Source organism: Ranitomeya variabilis, chromosome 1, assembly GCF_051348905.1.
Source record: "Ranitomeya variabilis isolate aRanVar5 chromosome 1, aRanVar5.hap1, whole genome shotgun sequence".
Classification (NCBI taxonomy): domain Eukaryota; kingdom Metazoa; phylum Chordata; class Amphibia; order Anura; family Dendrobatidae; genus Ranitomeya; species Ranitomeya variabilis.
The window spans coordinates 1,064,873,517-1,064,888,562 of NC_135232.1; the positions used below are offsets into that span (position 1 = coordinate 1,064,873,517).

Consider the following 15,046-nt stretch of genomic DNA (forward strand, 5'->3'; position numbering starts at 1 on the left):
TAATCCCTTTATGGGAACGGGCCTCCCGCCACTTCCGGCGTGGCATAATGTCCGACCACACCGTCAGTAAACCAGGAAAAGAAACCCACAGTCTCAACAAATCGAAACGGATGTCCCGAATCAGTTCTCTCACCGGTTTTGCCCCCAAATCGTTACCTCCCAGGTGAACCACCAAGATGTCCGGGGGGCGATCCAAACGGGCGGCGCGGGAGAATTCCGACAACAGGCTACGCCACAACATACCACGACGACCCATCCAACGAATGACAACTGCCTCCCGACCAAAACCCAGTTGCCTACCATTCGACCTAGCATCAGCCCGGAGGGCACCCCAGTAAACGAAAGAGTGTCCAACAATCCAAGCCAAGGAGGGGGGCCGACCTGGAAAACATAACCACAATTAACAAACGCCAAAACACACACCCCAGCATCGCCGAATCAATGTCGCACATAAGACAGGTAACGATTAGAACTCCATCTGCCTATTTTCTTAATCACCTCCGGCCCCAGGCCCAAACCATCGGCCTCGGACGCGGCCCCAATCCGAAAAGAGTGTGAACCGAAAGTATCCGGGTTAACACCCAGATATTCCAAGCCCTTCTTCAAAATAGCCACAAACTGGAAGCGTGACAGAAAATCCCCATCTTGATGTTGTAACAAAGGGCCTGACCTGACCAGGCACAAACCCCAATATGCTGCCAAACACTGCTGCGGGCACATCCCGCTACCAGTCACCCTTCCTAACACTACTTTCTTTCCCCTGCCCAGCTGGTCCGTCTTTGACCGCCTAATCCAAAAAGCGATACCCCCATCCCAAAAAAACACATCCTCTGCTAAAAGACCACCCGACCTGCCCCTGCTCGGGAAAACCAATTCTCCCAAACGCAAAGCACCAAAAAATGCTAAAGAAAAAGCCAACCGAAACAGTACCACTTCGAACTGAGAAGAACAAACAAAAACTAAAGCCTCACCTAACCGCTGCAACAACTCAAAAGAAATGGACCTACGCTTATCAAAAGTTACATTACCTTTGCGAAAACCTTTCAACGCCTGCCATATTACAAAGTCCTTTGTAACGTCCCTGGACCCTTGCAGCCAGAAACCGAAAACCAAACCGGCTATAAACTTATTTAACCTAGACACAGACCAACCCCATTCCACCACCTTACCAATCAGGGCCAATAACGCCATAGTCCTATCACCATCGGACTCCGCCGGGCCACATTGATCTAACCAACCTTCCCACATAGCCCACGACGCCGTATAATCTAACCAAGTCCTGTTTGACACTGAAGCTTGAATCAGTCGGCCTCCCCTTCCGTAACAACCTGCCACAGATGCAAAGGACATGCCGCTCCTGTCGCCTCCGAATCTGGAGCCAATTCCCGGAAACGGTCCCACTGCAAACGAGACAAAGCGTCAGCTATATTGTTTTGCACGCCTGGCACGTGCACCGCCGAAATCCATGCATTCAACTCTAGGCATCTCAACACCAATTCCCTGACCAGCCTGATTACCGGGGGGGAAGAAGAAGATAAGCTGTTAATCACGGACACCACGCTCGAGTTGTCGCAATGAAAACACACCCGCCGGTCCCTGAAATTGTCGCCCCAAATAAACGCCGACACCACAATTGGGAACAGTTCCAACAATGTCAAATTCTTGGTAAGCCCCTTCTTTTGCCAATCTTCAGGCCAAACCTCCACACTCCATTTTCCTCCACAATAGGCCCCATAGCCAACTCCACCCGCTGCGTCCGTGTAGATCTCGTAGTCAAATGCATTGAGATCCTCCCGCTGAATAAGCGACCTGCCGTTATAGCTGTCCAAAAAACGTTGCCAAACAAGAAGGTCGTCCTTATGCTCCCTACCCAAATGGATAAAATGATGGGCTGACCGGACTCCCGCCGTCGCCCTGGACAATCTGCGGCAAAAAATCCTGCCCATCGGCATGATACGGCAAGCAAAATTCAGGCGTCCCAGCAACGACTGCAACTCCTTCAGGGTTACCTTCCGCAATTTTCCGATCCTGCCCACCTCCTGCCTAAGCAACAGCAACTTATCGTCCGGCAACCTACATTCTATTTTTTCCGAATCAGTGAGAATCCCTAGAAAACTCAAGACCTTACAGGGGCCCTCCGTTTTACCTTGCGCCAAAGGAACACCAAACTGTCCGGCCACCCATTCCATGGTAGCAAGTAGATGACAACACACCGCAGAATCCGGTGGACCAACAAACAAAAAGTCATCCAAATAGTGAATGACCGAAGGAACAGCCGAAACGTCTCTCACTACCCATTCCAAAAAGGTACTGAAAGTCTCAAACAATGCACAAGAAATCAAACATCCCATAGGCAAACACCTATCCAAGTAAAAAAAAACCTCCCACCAACAACCTAACAAAGGAATGCTCTGCGGGTGCACAGGTAAAAGCCGAAAAGCCGATTCGATGTCTGTTTTTGCCAACAAGGCCCCAGGCCCGTACCTGCGCACCCACTGGACAGCCGCATCGAAAGAGGTATAAACAACGGAGCACAACTCTTCCGCAATCCCATCATTAACCGAGGATCCCTTGAGATAAGACAGGTGCTGAATTAGCCGAAACTTATTCGGCTCCTTCTTGGGCACCACCCCAAGCGGGGAAACAATTACGTCAGCCATAGGGAGCGAACTAAACGGCCCCGCCATTCTTCCCAATTCGACCTCCTTCGCCAATTTAAACGAAACAACCTCCGAATCCAAACTAGCCGATCTCAAGTTCTTTGTAGAAAAGGGGACAACATGCGTCGGGTGAGGGATCTTAAACCCCTCAAGAAAACCATCCCTAATAACTTCCGCCATTTGATAATCCGGGTATCTATTTAGATAGGGGGCCATGTTTTGAAGCCTCACCGGAGTCTCCCCCTTGACCGCCACCCACGGATGGCTTACCACGCGATTTCTTGAAACACTTAGCAGCCCCATGTGAGGCCCCGTTGCAATGGGAGCACACGTGTTTAAACTTACAGGTGGCACCGTACTTACACTGGCCGTTGTTAAACTGCCAGCATGTCCCCGTTCTTTCTTTTGCCCCCTGTGACCCCTGTCCTGCTCCACCTTGCCCTGACTGCTGACTGCTACCCCCCCCCGCCCCCTTGAAAGGACTTTCCATATCGCACCGGGGCCATCACCTTCAACCACAATCCGATGTCCTTTTGTTCCCATCTTATCTCGGGCCTCACCGCTTTGCGCTGCCTGAACTGTTCATCGTATCTCAGCCAAGCCTGGCCCCCGTAGGTACGATGTGCTTCCCCAATGGCGTCAAAATAGCAAAACAGTCCTGAGCAATTCTCTGGGAATTTCTCCCCTATAACACTCGCCAGAATGGCAAATGCCTGCTGCCAGTTAACGAACGTCTGAGGAATAAGGCGCCAACGCCTCTTTTCTTCCTCCTCCTTTTTACTATCATCTTTCTTTCCTTTATCCAAATTAAATTTTTCTAAAGGAAGGAGAGAGAAAATCTCTACGTATTCGTCTTTCCAAATCTTGTCCTTCACCTCCTTCTTCAAATGGGCCCCCAGCGGGCCCTCAAAACACACGTATACCTCGCCTTTTGCCCTATCATCTAGCTTAACGGTATCCCCTTTTCCGTTTCCGTTTGCACCGACACCCCAACCGCTGAAGACGTCGGACCGCTACCCGAACTCGCAAACTCGCTCAAACCCCCCACTCCACGACCAGCCCCCGACACCCAAGCCCCAGCGGGCGACGCTCCCACACTATCCGCAACACCGCCATCCAATCTCCTCAAAATTTGCGACATACCCGCTAAAAGCTCTCTAACACCCGGAACCTCACCACCACCCCCACCCCGCTCAGCTAACCCCCGAAACCCCCGGCACCGGAAAAAGACTGGACGTATACTCACGGGGCTGCGCAGGTGCTGTGTCCCCACCAGCCGTGCTTCCTGAATCCTGCCGGTCCCCGTCAGCCTGATGCTCGTTCCCGGAGTCGTCACTGCCACTCATTTGCCCCAGGCCCACGCCCCTGGCCTCCACGTCACCAGGGGGGACCGAGACTGGCGAAGGCGACCGTTCCCTCGACCTCCTGCTGGACCTGGATCTGGCAGCTTGTATAGGTCCCCTGGGTGAACCGTCTCCTCTGGACGCCGCTCCTGCGGCGCGACCGCGACCTGCTCCCTGCCGCAATGATGCCACTGGCCTGGCCGCCATCCTGCTGTGCCGTCCTGTCCCAGAGCCAGGTGCACCGTGCGGCTGAGGTCCTGGTGCACCCGCCGCAGTAATTCCCGGCTCCTGGCAGATGCCGCCGCTGTTGCGCAACTCCTGCGCTCCGTCCCTGGTGTCGCCGCCGCCGCTGGAGCAGCTCCCCGGCGGGTCTGTGGTGAAGATCTCGGCGCTGCAGCGCTCCCGCGCCCCCTGCTAGGCCGAACCGGAAGTGCGGCCATAACATCCTGTGCAGCGCCGGCGTCCTGCCGCGCCTGCACAGCTCCCGCAGCACCTCGTCGCCTCACGCCGGCAGGGCCGCCGGGTGGATATTCCTGCCAGAGGGGGGGGCGGGCGGTGTGGTTGCGCCGCGTCCCCCAGCCCCCGCAGGGTCCCCGGAGGGGCTCCGCGGCCTGCGCCTGCCGCGCGGTGTGATATCCGGGGACAGCCTCTCGGGCGGCCTCGACCTCCTGGAACTCCTGCCCCGGCTCCCGCTGTCCTGGCTCCCACTGCCTCCTAGCAGCCCAGTGAGCTGTTCTTCCAGCCATCCGGCCCTCCTGGATCTCGCCTGCCTGCGAAGTTGAGCTACCAAGCTGTCCACGGTGGCCATGGTGAGTAGCTTGTGGCAGCAGGTATACTCACTTCGCCTGTCTCTGACCGACTGACCCCTTTCCCGCACTTTTCCCAGGTCCCCTCCTCCCATTCCCATAGAATCCCCACCCAATTCCTATCCTACCAATCCTGAGCCCCCAGTTTAATTTTCAAAAAATACTGCACTGCTCCCCATGGCAACGCAGTCATGTGGGGGCTTCCTTTTAGCTGCGCCCCATACAGCCCCCCCTCTTTAGAGTTGGAGTTTTGTTATTTCGCATCATATATGTCAATGTTTACTGCCATGTGAGTTTGTCTGATTTTAATGAATTCCCCCTATAATCGGTGGTTACACATTTCCTAAAAGACCACAATATTTAACCATGTCCTAGCGGCAGGACATGTAGCTCCGGGCCCGTATTCCTGACTTGTGGTATCCTCCAGGATTATGCGATTAGCATACAAATATCTCTCGGATTCATGACCGTATACAGCATTGCTTTTTATTGCTTCACGGTTGCTTTGTTGCACCCTGTTTCGGGTGTCCTTACTTATCAGTGTAATAATCCTACCTACATACCGGTAGCTGAGGTGCCACGTTATTGGGCGATGACCATCCTATACATAGAGGATCCATGACCAGGTAGGGTGTATCTCAACGCAAAGTTGCGTTTGTGGCCCCCTGCTGAAGATGCCTATTCTATGTTACCCCAAGAACACAAAGAACGGTCACTGAAACTGAAGATATGAAATGGTAAATGATAATTACCATGACCAGACAGGTTGGTGAGGCCATAAGTGGTCACATATGGTCTCTCCATTAGAAGGCTCTTCAAACATGGAGGTTACGAGAACACACCGAGATGAGACCGCTTTGGCCTGACTCCTTGGGGTGCCAAGCCCCTCGTAGACCCTGGACCTGACACCAAGGGTTGTTTGGAAATAACTGCATTGCTAGCTCCCGGATTAGGGAGGTCTGCAACCAGCCTCCTGTAAAATATAGAACCATTCCCATGATCTATACATTTCTCTGTGTGGACCTTTGTACTGTCATAGTCATCGGTCAAATTGTTTTGCATCTTCCTTGACATAATGTTTACATTAACCGATTATATACTGTCACCTTATAAAATCTAGACGCTCATAGAGGGTGGTAAATTTACTAATGGTACTGTATATTGTAATATACTGTAGATAGTTATCTTTGTCTGGTAAAGGGGATCGTCCAGGACTTGTACATTGATTAACTATCCTCAGACTGTGGGGGTCCGACATCCACACCGATTGGTCGATTGCAGGTCCGGCAGAAGTCTGATGTACACAGTGAGCAGCTGGAACAGTACAGCGCCACATACTGTGTAGTGGCCATTGCCGGGTACTGCAGCTCAGCTCCTGCACATATGGAGTAACTGTACATCCTGCGCTGGGGTGACTGTGTGTGGGGGGCTCCCCTATACTGGCTAATGCTAGCTATATTAAATGGCCAGCATGTCTCTACGGCCACGGCTGCTAGCCAGCTAGATGTCTCGTCAATATCTGACAGCGGGATTTAATCGACGTCACAGACAGGATTTTCCCCCACTGTCTCCCATCAGTTTTCCGCAACATGATCACGGGTCACTAATGGCTTACTATGACAACCGTCCCTGTTGCTGCCATCTTAGTACCCCACTGAAGCTGTATGCTGAGTTTCAGAGCAGACTCTGGTTTACACTATATATTGCAATATTGTGTTATTGCAGAATATACTATGAGTGAACAATCATAGGTTCAAGTCTAAACAATAAATAAAAAAGAAATACGAAAAAATATGAATCACAACCCCCTTTTCCCTCATTAAAAATTAAGAAATTTAAAAAAATACATATTTTGCATCGCTGTGTTCATAAAAGCCCAATGTAGCAAAATATAAAATTAATAAACCCAATTTTAAAATGCCATAATGAGAGAAAAAAACAAGTAAAATTACAATTTTACAGTCCCCTCCCAAAAAAATAAAAAAAATAAAAAACTAAAACCTATCACACGACTTGTGGACCACAAAATGGTATCAATCAAAACATAAGCTCATTATACAAAAAAAAAAGGCCATCGTACAACTCCGTCAACTGTAAAATAAAAAAAAGTTATGGCTCTAGGAATGTGGTGCCCCCAAACCAGAATTTTATTTATATATATATTATTTTTTTTTCAAGGATCTGAATTTTATTTATTTTTATTTTTTTTTGTCACCACTTAAAAAATAAATAAATATGCAAGTTTGGTATCTCTGAAATCGTACTGACCTGGAGTATCTGGTTTCCATGTCATGAACACCGTAAAAGCCAAGTCCACAAAAAAGCCTTTCAAAATTGCAGATTTTTCACTTGGAATTTTTTTCCCGTTTTCCAGTACAGTGTAAGGTAAAACGAATAGTGTCACTCAAATATACAACTCTTCCCCCAAAAAACAAGCCCTCATTCAGCTCTGTCAATGAAAAAAATCAGTGTTCAATAGAATGAGAACTAATCTACAGTATATGAAGCTGTACTGTACCAGCACCATACACTATATACATTCTGCCACTGAAAGAGCTGCAAACTGGGGGGCGTCGGACCCCCACCAATCTGATATTGATAATCTATCTCAGGGACTGGCACACTGCACCAACTCTCTGGCCAAACCTCTACTTGGTGCAAGGCTAAGTGACCGTACCCACTACGTCCTCTCATAGAGACCACCATGATCATCGGATGTCTCCTGACATTCCATCCAGCCTGGCGAAGGGTCTGTAACCCAAAATGTTGCACTCACAAGAAGGTATATTTATGAGTGTAGTGTGTCTTTTTGGATGCGGAAAGATGCAATAATGGTGTTTTGTGGCAAACCAGCTGATTATGGAGTGCTGTTTGATATTCTGATATTGATGACCTATCCCTGGGATAGAATTCCTGGACAATCCCTTTAACTGAATACAATTGATGTGTTGATTTGAAGATTTTGTAATCTCCCAAAGAATAGTCTTATTTTTGAGATTGTGTTGGTTGTGGCTGGTAAACCTGACCCCTATTACTTGTACTAATTCTATGTGACATTCCGAATCATTAAGAGACTGTGGAACATTCCATTGATGCCGAGATCTAATGTTACTTCATGATAAGATATTCCATTCTTGGCTGGTCTGAATTAGGCTTAAAGGTTTTATTACCTAAGTAACAATTCCTACATGTGAGAGCAGCTTCTTTTATCCTAATCCCCCATACAAAGATTAGATGGCTATCGAATAAACGATTGTGACTAACCGCTATCTCGATAACTCTCCCATACAAAGGAATGCTTGGCGGAGCGCTCCTGTGTCCTCCATGAGAGCAGACCCCACCGACTGGTGCTTATCATCTGTTGGTCTGGAGACCCCCATACACATTAGATTGTCGGCTGAGCACGTTCAACTTAATCTGTATGGCAGTGAAACCTATAAGTTCTTAGTTGTGAGGGGTATGATTGGTAACTCACGAGTCCTTGTGACAGGGATAGGGTGACATCTGTACCCAAGCCAATCTGTCCTCATGTGCTGGTCATGTTGTGTTCTGGATGTACGCCATTATGGGTCGCTGTCTGTAACTATTAGGTTGTCTAAATATTACACACCAGCAAAAAAAGAACAAAAAAAACTTGGAAGGCTATAGTAAAATGATACCTGCCAAAATGTTAAATGCGGAGTCCTGGTATAAAACTAGAACCACACACCTGAAGAGCAGCCACAATCCCCCGCCTGCCTGACTATAGGTCTCCTAAAGGTACCGTCACATTAAGCGACGCTGCAGCGATAGCGACAATGATGCCGATCGCTGCAGCGTCGCTGTTTGATCGCTGGAGAGCAGTCACACAGACCGCTCTCCAGCGACCAACGATGCCGAGGTCCCCGGGTAACCAGGGTAAACATCGGGTTACTAAGCGCAGGGCCGCGCTTAGTAACCCGATGTTTACCCTGGTTACCAGCGTAAAAGTAAAAAAAACAAACAGTACATGCTCACCTGCGCGTCCCCCAGCGTCTGCTTCCTGACACTGACTGAGCGCCGGCCCTAAAGTGAAAGTGAAAGCACAAGTGAAAACTGAACGTGGAAACATACCCTAACACAAACTAACAGCGTCACCTGTACATTTACACTGGCCAGGAGCAGCTGTTAGTGACCGATTGTCCTGTGCCCATACCGTATCATTTGTCTCTGCAGCACATCTGTTTACATAGGACAATGTGCTGCCGAGAACTATTTTATTTTTAATAAAAGCTTGCTAATCATTTTACCCTTCCAATGAGCGTTTGCTTGTTTCTCTTGGTTGGCAGCCTGTTTAGACCGGCTGATATTTGTGAATGAGCATTCCTAGGATTCTCTATTGACGGCCGCTGGAAATCCACCCTAAAAGTCTCAGGAGACCCACAGTCAGGGCATAACACGACTGTAAAATACGGCTCCTATGCGGTCATGAGAGTCGCAAAAGCCGAGATTACTGATAATCAAGTCTAAACAATGTAGCTCTGGACAGTAATGTAGTATAGGGCAGGTAAATTCCAGTGATCAGTAATGACATGCTCCATGTCTGATTAGCTTAGAGGTTATCCTCTACTTTTAACATTGATGGCCTATCCTTAGTATAGGTCATCAATGTCTGATCAGAGGGGTGTGATACCCGGCACTCCCGCCGATCAACTGATCTCTGTGACCGGAACTGACCGATTCCGGAGCTGCACAGCTCTGCCAACTGTACAGCGGCCACAGCCAGATACTGCACCGCCTCTATTAAGATCAATAGGGGCTGGATGTGCAGTACCCAGCTCTGGCCACTATACAGTATACATAACTGGCCGGACGCCTAGAACAGCTGGTCTGCGGGGGGGGGGGGGGGGGGGGATTTGTGTTGTCGGGTGTCCTACCCCCACCGATCAGACATCTGTGTTAAAATAGCGGACAACCTCTTTAATTATGGAAACAAGTCTGCTCTATCATGCTCATTTGCACATTAAAAGTGTCCAATTGTGTTAAATGGATAAAGGTACCGTCACACTAGGCGATATCGCCAGCAATCCGTGACGTTGCAGCGACCTGGATGGCGATATCGCTGTATTTGACACGCAGCAGCGATCTGGATCCCGCTGTGAAATTGCTGGTCGCTGCTAGAAGGTCTGCACATTATTTGGTCGCTAGGTCGCCGTGTATCGCCGTGTTTGACAGCAAAAGCGACGATACCAGCGATATTTTACACTGGTAACCAGGGTAAACATCGGGTTACTAAGCGCAGGGCCGCGCTTAGTAACCCGATGTTTACCCTGGTTACCAGCGTAAAAGTTAAAAAAACAAACAGTACATACTCACCTGCGCGTCCCCCAGCCTCTGCTTCCTGACACTAAAGCGCCGGCCCTAAACTGAAAGTGAAAGCAACAGCGGTGACGTCACCGCTCTGCTGTTAGGGCCGGAGCTCAGTCAGTGTCAGGAAGCAGAGGCTGGGGGACGCGCAGGTGAGCATGTACTGTTTGTTTTTTTAACTTTTACGCTGGTAACCAGGGTAAACATCGGGTTACTAAGCGCGGCCCTGCGCTTAGCAACCCGATGTTTACCCTGGTTACCCGGGGACCTCGGCATCGCTGGTCGCTGGAGAGCGGTCTGTGTGACAGCTCTCCAGTGACCACACAGCGACGCTGCAGCGATCGGCATTGCTGTCGCTATCGCTGCAGCGTCGCTTAGTGTGACGGTACCTTAACCATCTCTATAAACAAATCAAGGGCTAACGACATGTAAATTGGGGGCATCTGATACAATTGACGGCGTCGCTTTTACCTGTGAATATAAAAGCCTTTTGCCAACAAAATGATCTGCATAAATCCAAAGACAATCTAATGTTGTAGGAGCCAGTGGGTGAAGGATAAAGCTGGCCATACACAGGGGATAGCTGGTGGATGGTGGGCCTTAATGTACTTGCCAACATTTCATAAAGTATCTGTCTTGTCTTGGAATATTTCCATATGGCATCATCTCAATACAATAGAAATCTGCCCAATATCAACCTTATAGCAGCATAAGTGTCTTGTAAAATGTAGGACACTTTACTGTACTCCAGGGCCTGTACAGTCTCTATAGCATCGGTCCCAACCTCGTAGCTCTCCAGCTGTTGCTGCATGGTGAGAGTTGTAGTCTTGGATCTAATGGAAAGCCACAGCTTTGGGACCTGAGTTAAAAACAACCATAAGAATGGTAACACAGCTTAGAGCGTTTTGAGGGACTTTAATATTATTGGCTTATCCCTAAAATTCAGATATCAATCAGATTGTTGGGGCTGACTCTCGCCACCCCACCCTTGCTCTGGTGTGCACTTCGGACAGGCTCGAGACCTGCACCTGCGGCGATTCGATCATGCTTTTCAAGCACACCTAAAATATTCAACTAGGACATGAGCATGCTCGGATAACTCCTTGTCCTATCACGCTCGCTCATCACTAGTCTGATTCTGCTACAGTGACTCACCTCTGACGTATCATCACATTTCGATGGCTGTCCATGGAGACCTACGACCGATGATTCGCTCTCATTGTCCTCTTCCAGTTCCAGCCCTGCCTTCTCACCTTATATGTAGGAACTATATGCTGTGTTACATTTATTATTTATCCTTGTTAATAATATCGAAATGATTCCAGTTGCTTATAGTAATTGCGCCAAACAAAAAGCTGCTGATTGTGCCATGAGGATTACAAATCATTCAGAGTAAAGGGCTTGTACTATGCACTTTCTATTGACTTAATAAACAATGATTACACTTTGGTCCTGTCTGGGTTATTTTTTAGTCTTTCACATAAAAACTTGCTGAGTTCATGATGACATCTGTTGGAAAAAAGTAATGTCAGTTAGTGTCTTTTCACATATAATATGTGCAATATAGGTAAAGTTTAGAGAATGCAGAAACCATGTCATCAGATTTAAAGCGATATTTCAATGTCCATAAATTCTCACCTAGGTCAGTATGAATCCAATGCTGAGCCTGCCACAGACTTCCCCATACCAGTAGCAAAACCTAAGAAATGAGCCGGAGCAGAAGTTGGTATACAAGGAAAGTATAAGATAATCCGAGTAAGCCCAGCCTACAGGGGCAGCACTTCCAAAATGAGAGAAACCAAAAAAGCACAGAAGCATAGGCACACACACAACATATACAAACACAATAAAAGTCATTAAAAGTGAACAAGGGGAAGTGACTAAGAGGCCCAATAACAAGGTCTGTGGAGTAGGTATAGATATGTCAGGTATAACCAAGGCAGAGCAAATCTCCTATACAAGGGGCTGGCAAGAAGAGTAGTTGGTATAAAATAAAATCAGTATGAGTGAACAGTCAAATACCCAAGTGGGATATAAGTATAGGAATGAATGAGAACTCTTAAGAATAAAGGTAGAGTGGATATGAGGTATTGTACTCAGGTACAGAAGTACATACAACTTAATGTAGACATGTGTCATGAATAGCTGCAAAAATTATTAATCCATACAAACTTGAAGTAATGGGGTACGGTTTCCCCAAAGCGCGTTTCGCGTCATCTTCTTCAGGGGGGATACGTAGGGGACCTGCTGGAGCTTTTTTTTTTTATATATATAGGCACACACCAGTGAGAAGGAATTACGTGGTGAAAGCGGCTCTTCCTGAGGCCACACTGGACTGGAAGTCACGGGGTCGGCCAAGGAGATGGGGAGTGTGACGCTATGTGGACTTGTTGCCATGACAACCGCATATGGGTCAGCCCACAGGAATGCACATCACGCGTGTGAGATGCACAGTCTGCGTGCACAGCGTTCAACTGAAGGAGAAAATACGCATCAAGTGTAATAAGGAAGCCGGTGAGTATATTTAGCAGGACGCACATACATGGAGACAGCTGCACGTGTGGCTCGTAGGCACAGCAGAACCGGCCTCCTCTTGATATATGCATATGTGGGTGTAGAAAGACAAATGAGGGGAAGGGACATACACAGATTTAAAGTAACAGTGCACAAAACGATGAGGGGAGTGATAGGTATATAGAAAACATCAGGTCTGAAATACATATATAATAAATAATGTGGTAACAATAATCTAATAGTTGTGCTGGATAAGGACAGTGGGAGAACGGTAGATGTGGATATGTAATAGGATGTGGGAACTGGGAGTACGGGGAGACATACACCTTATACAGAAGTGATGAGTGACATGGGGCAGTGACGGGGATGCGAGCACACGCACACACATACAAAAGGTGCAAAACACTGTGTGAGACAAACCACCACCAAAATGTTATTAGAACACATATTGTGTTAAAAAATTGGTTTAGAGCAGATGTTTAACAAGAGCCGTGTGCAGAAGAAATGCAAGAATAAGACAAAGGGTGTAAGTGGTTTAAAAAGGTTAGTTATATACAGGTGAAACCAGAAGTTTCCATACACTATATAAAAAGTCAGATCTGCATGTTTTTGTCAATATCTGACATGAAATCAAAATAAACCTTTTCCGTTATAGGTCGATTAGGATTACCAGAATTATTAATATTTGCCAAATGCCAGAATGAGAGAGGGAGAATGTTTTAGGGCATTTTTATTAGTTACTGCAAAGTCAAAATATTACATACATTTCTTTAGTATTTGGTACAATTGCCCTTAAATTTGAATGACTTGGGTCACACGTTTGGGATCTCCTTCCACAAGCTTCTCTCAATAGTTGGTTGGAATTTGGGCCCTTTCCTCCTGACAAAACTGGTGTAACTGATCCAGCTTTGTAGGTCGCCTTGCTCGCAGCGGCCTTTTTCACCTTTGCTTACAGCTAAATCCTGAGACTGTTGGTCAAAGGAAGAATCATCAGAGCAGAGGCGTTGAGTTCATAAAAATTGTCCAATGGGGATACTGTTCTTCAAGCTCTGTGGGTGAGATGATGAGACATATATAGCAAGGCGTTCACTACTGTTTCTTTCCTATGGACTTCTGTATGTAAAAGTCCATCTGTGCCTTTAATATGAGTATCTAGAAATAGTATCTCGGTTTGACTATTGATGGGTCAACTGGATATTGGTGTTGTTATTAAGTTGTCTTACCAGCATGTGTAGCTCTTGTTTGGTCTCCTGCCAGATAACCAAAACATTGTCTATATATAACGAGTCCAGGAGGATATCTTGGTAGTCAGACAGGTGGGATCTGTAAAGAATAGACCCATCTCCCTCAGCCCCAGGAAAAGGTTGGCTTAAGAGAGGGCAAAAGACGCCCCCATAGCTGTTCTCTGAACTTTTAGGTAGAGGGCTTCTTTAAAGATGGAAAAATTATGCGTGAGGGCAAACTCTAGAATGGACATCAGGAATAGAATAAATCTATGATCCTTTGGGGTCATGCATAAAAAGTCCTGGTAGCTTTGAGGCCATCTTTGTGTCTAATAGTCTGGTTCTAGGGTGATGTTATCTATATATCTCAGAAGGTTCCCCGTGTCCTTTAGATAAGGAAGTGACACTACAAGAGGTTTCAGATGATGTTCCAGGTACCTACCTAGGGTTTTGCATAGGCCCCATTTCTGAAAACTATGGGTCTGCTGTTGTGAATTCCGTTCTCGGGCTCCCTCCTGTGGTCGTGAATGGTACTTTGGTGAGTTCTGTCCTTGGACACCCTCTGGTGGCTTTGAGTGGAACTGCTGATCTTTGAGGTTGGCTTTCTCAGCTGCTCTCGTTTATTGCTTCTGCTTGTTTCCCTATTTAACTCTGCCCAGTGTTGTGAATTCTGTTTTTGGACTCCCTCCTGTGGTCATGAATGGTACTTTGGTTAGTTCTGCTCTTGGACTCCCTCTGGTGGCTTTGAGCGGAACTGCTGGTCACTGAGGTTGGCTTCCTCAGCTGCCCTCGTTTATTGCTATGCTGGCTTTCCTATTTAACTCCACTCAGATCGTTACTTCATGCCAGCTGTCAATGTATCAGTACTGGTTCAGATCTTTCTTGGATTCCTCTGAGGACCGGTCTACTCCAGCAGAAGCTAAGTCCCTGCTAGTTCATTTGTTGTTCATTGCATACTGAATATATTTCTTAGTACTTGCTAAGTTCAGTCCAGCTTGCTATCATGATATGTCCTTGCTAGCTGGAAGCTCTGGGGGTGCAGAGTGGCACCTCCACACCGTGAGTCGGTGTGGGGTCTTTTGCACACTCTGCGTGGTTTTTTGAAGTTTTTTTGTGCTGACCGCATAGTTCCCTTTTCTATCCTCTGACTATTTAGTTAAGACTGGCCTCCTTTG

The 15,046-nt window shown here is 47.4% G+C and overlaps 1 long non-coding RNA gene across 1 annotated transcript; it reads right to left on the minus strand.

Moving 5' to 3' along the window:
* Positions 1 to 10,887: 10,887 nt before the first annotated feature.
* LOC143793166 (uncharacterized) lies at positions 10,888 to 11,814 on the minus strand. Its single transcript, XR_013220066.1, has 2 exons — positions 11,773 to 11,814; positions 10,888 to 11,643 (listed from the first exon to the last, which is right to left on the minus strand). It is a non-coding gene; the product is annotated as an uncharacterized LOC143793166 (long non-coding RNA).
* Positions 11,815 to 15,046: the final 3,232 nt, after the last annotated feature.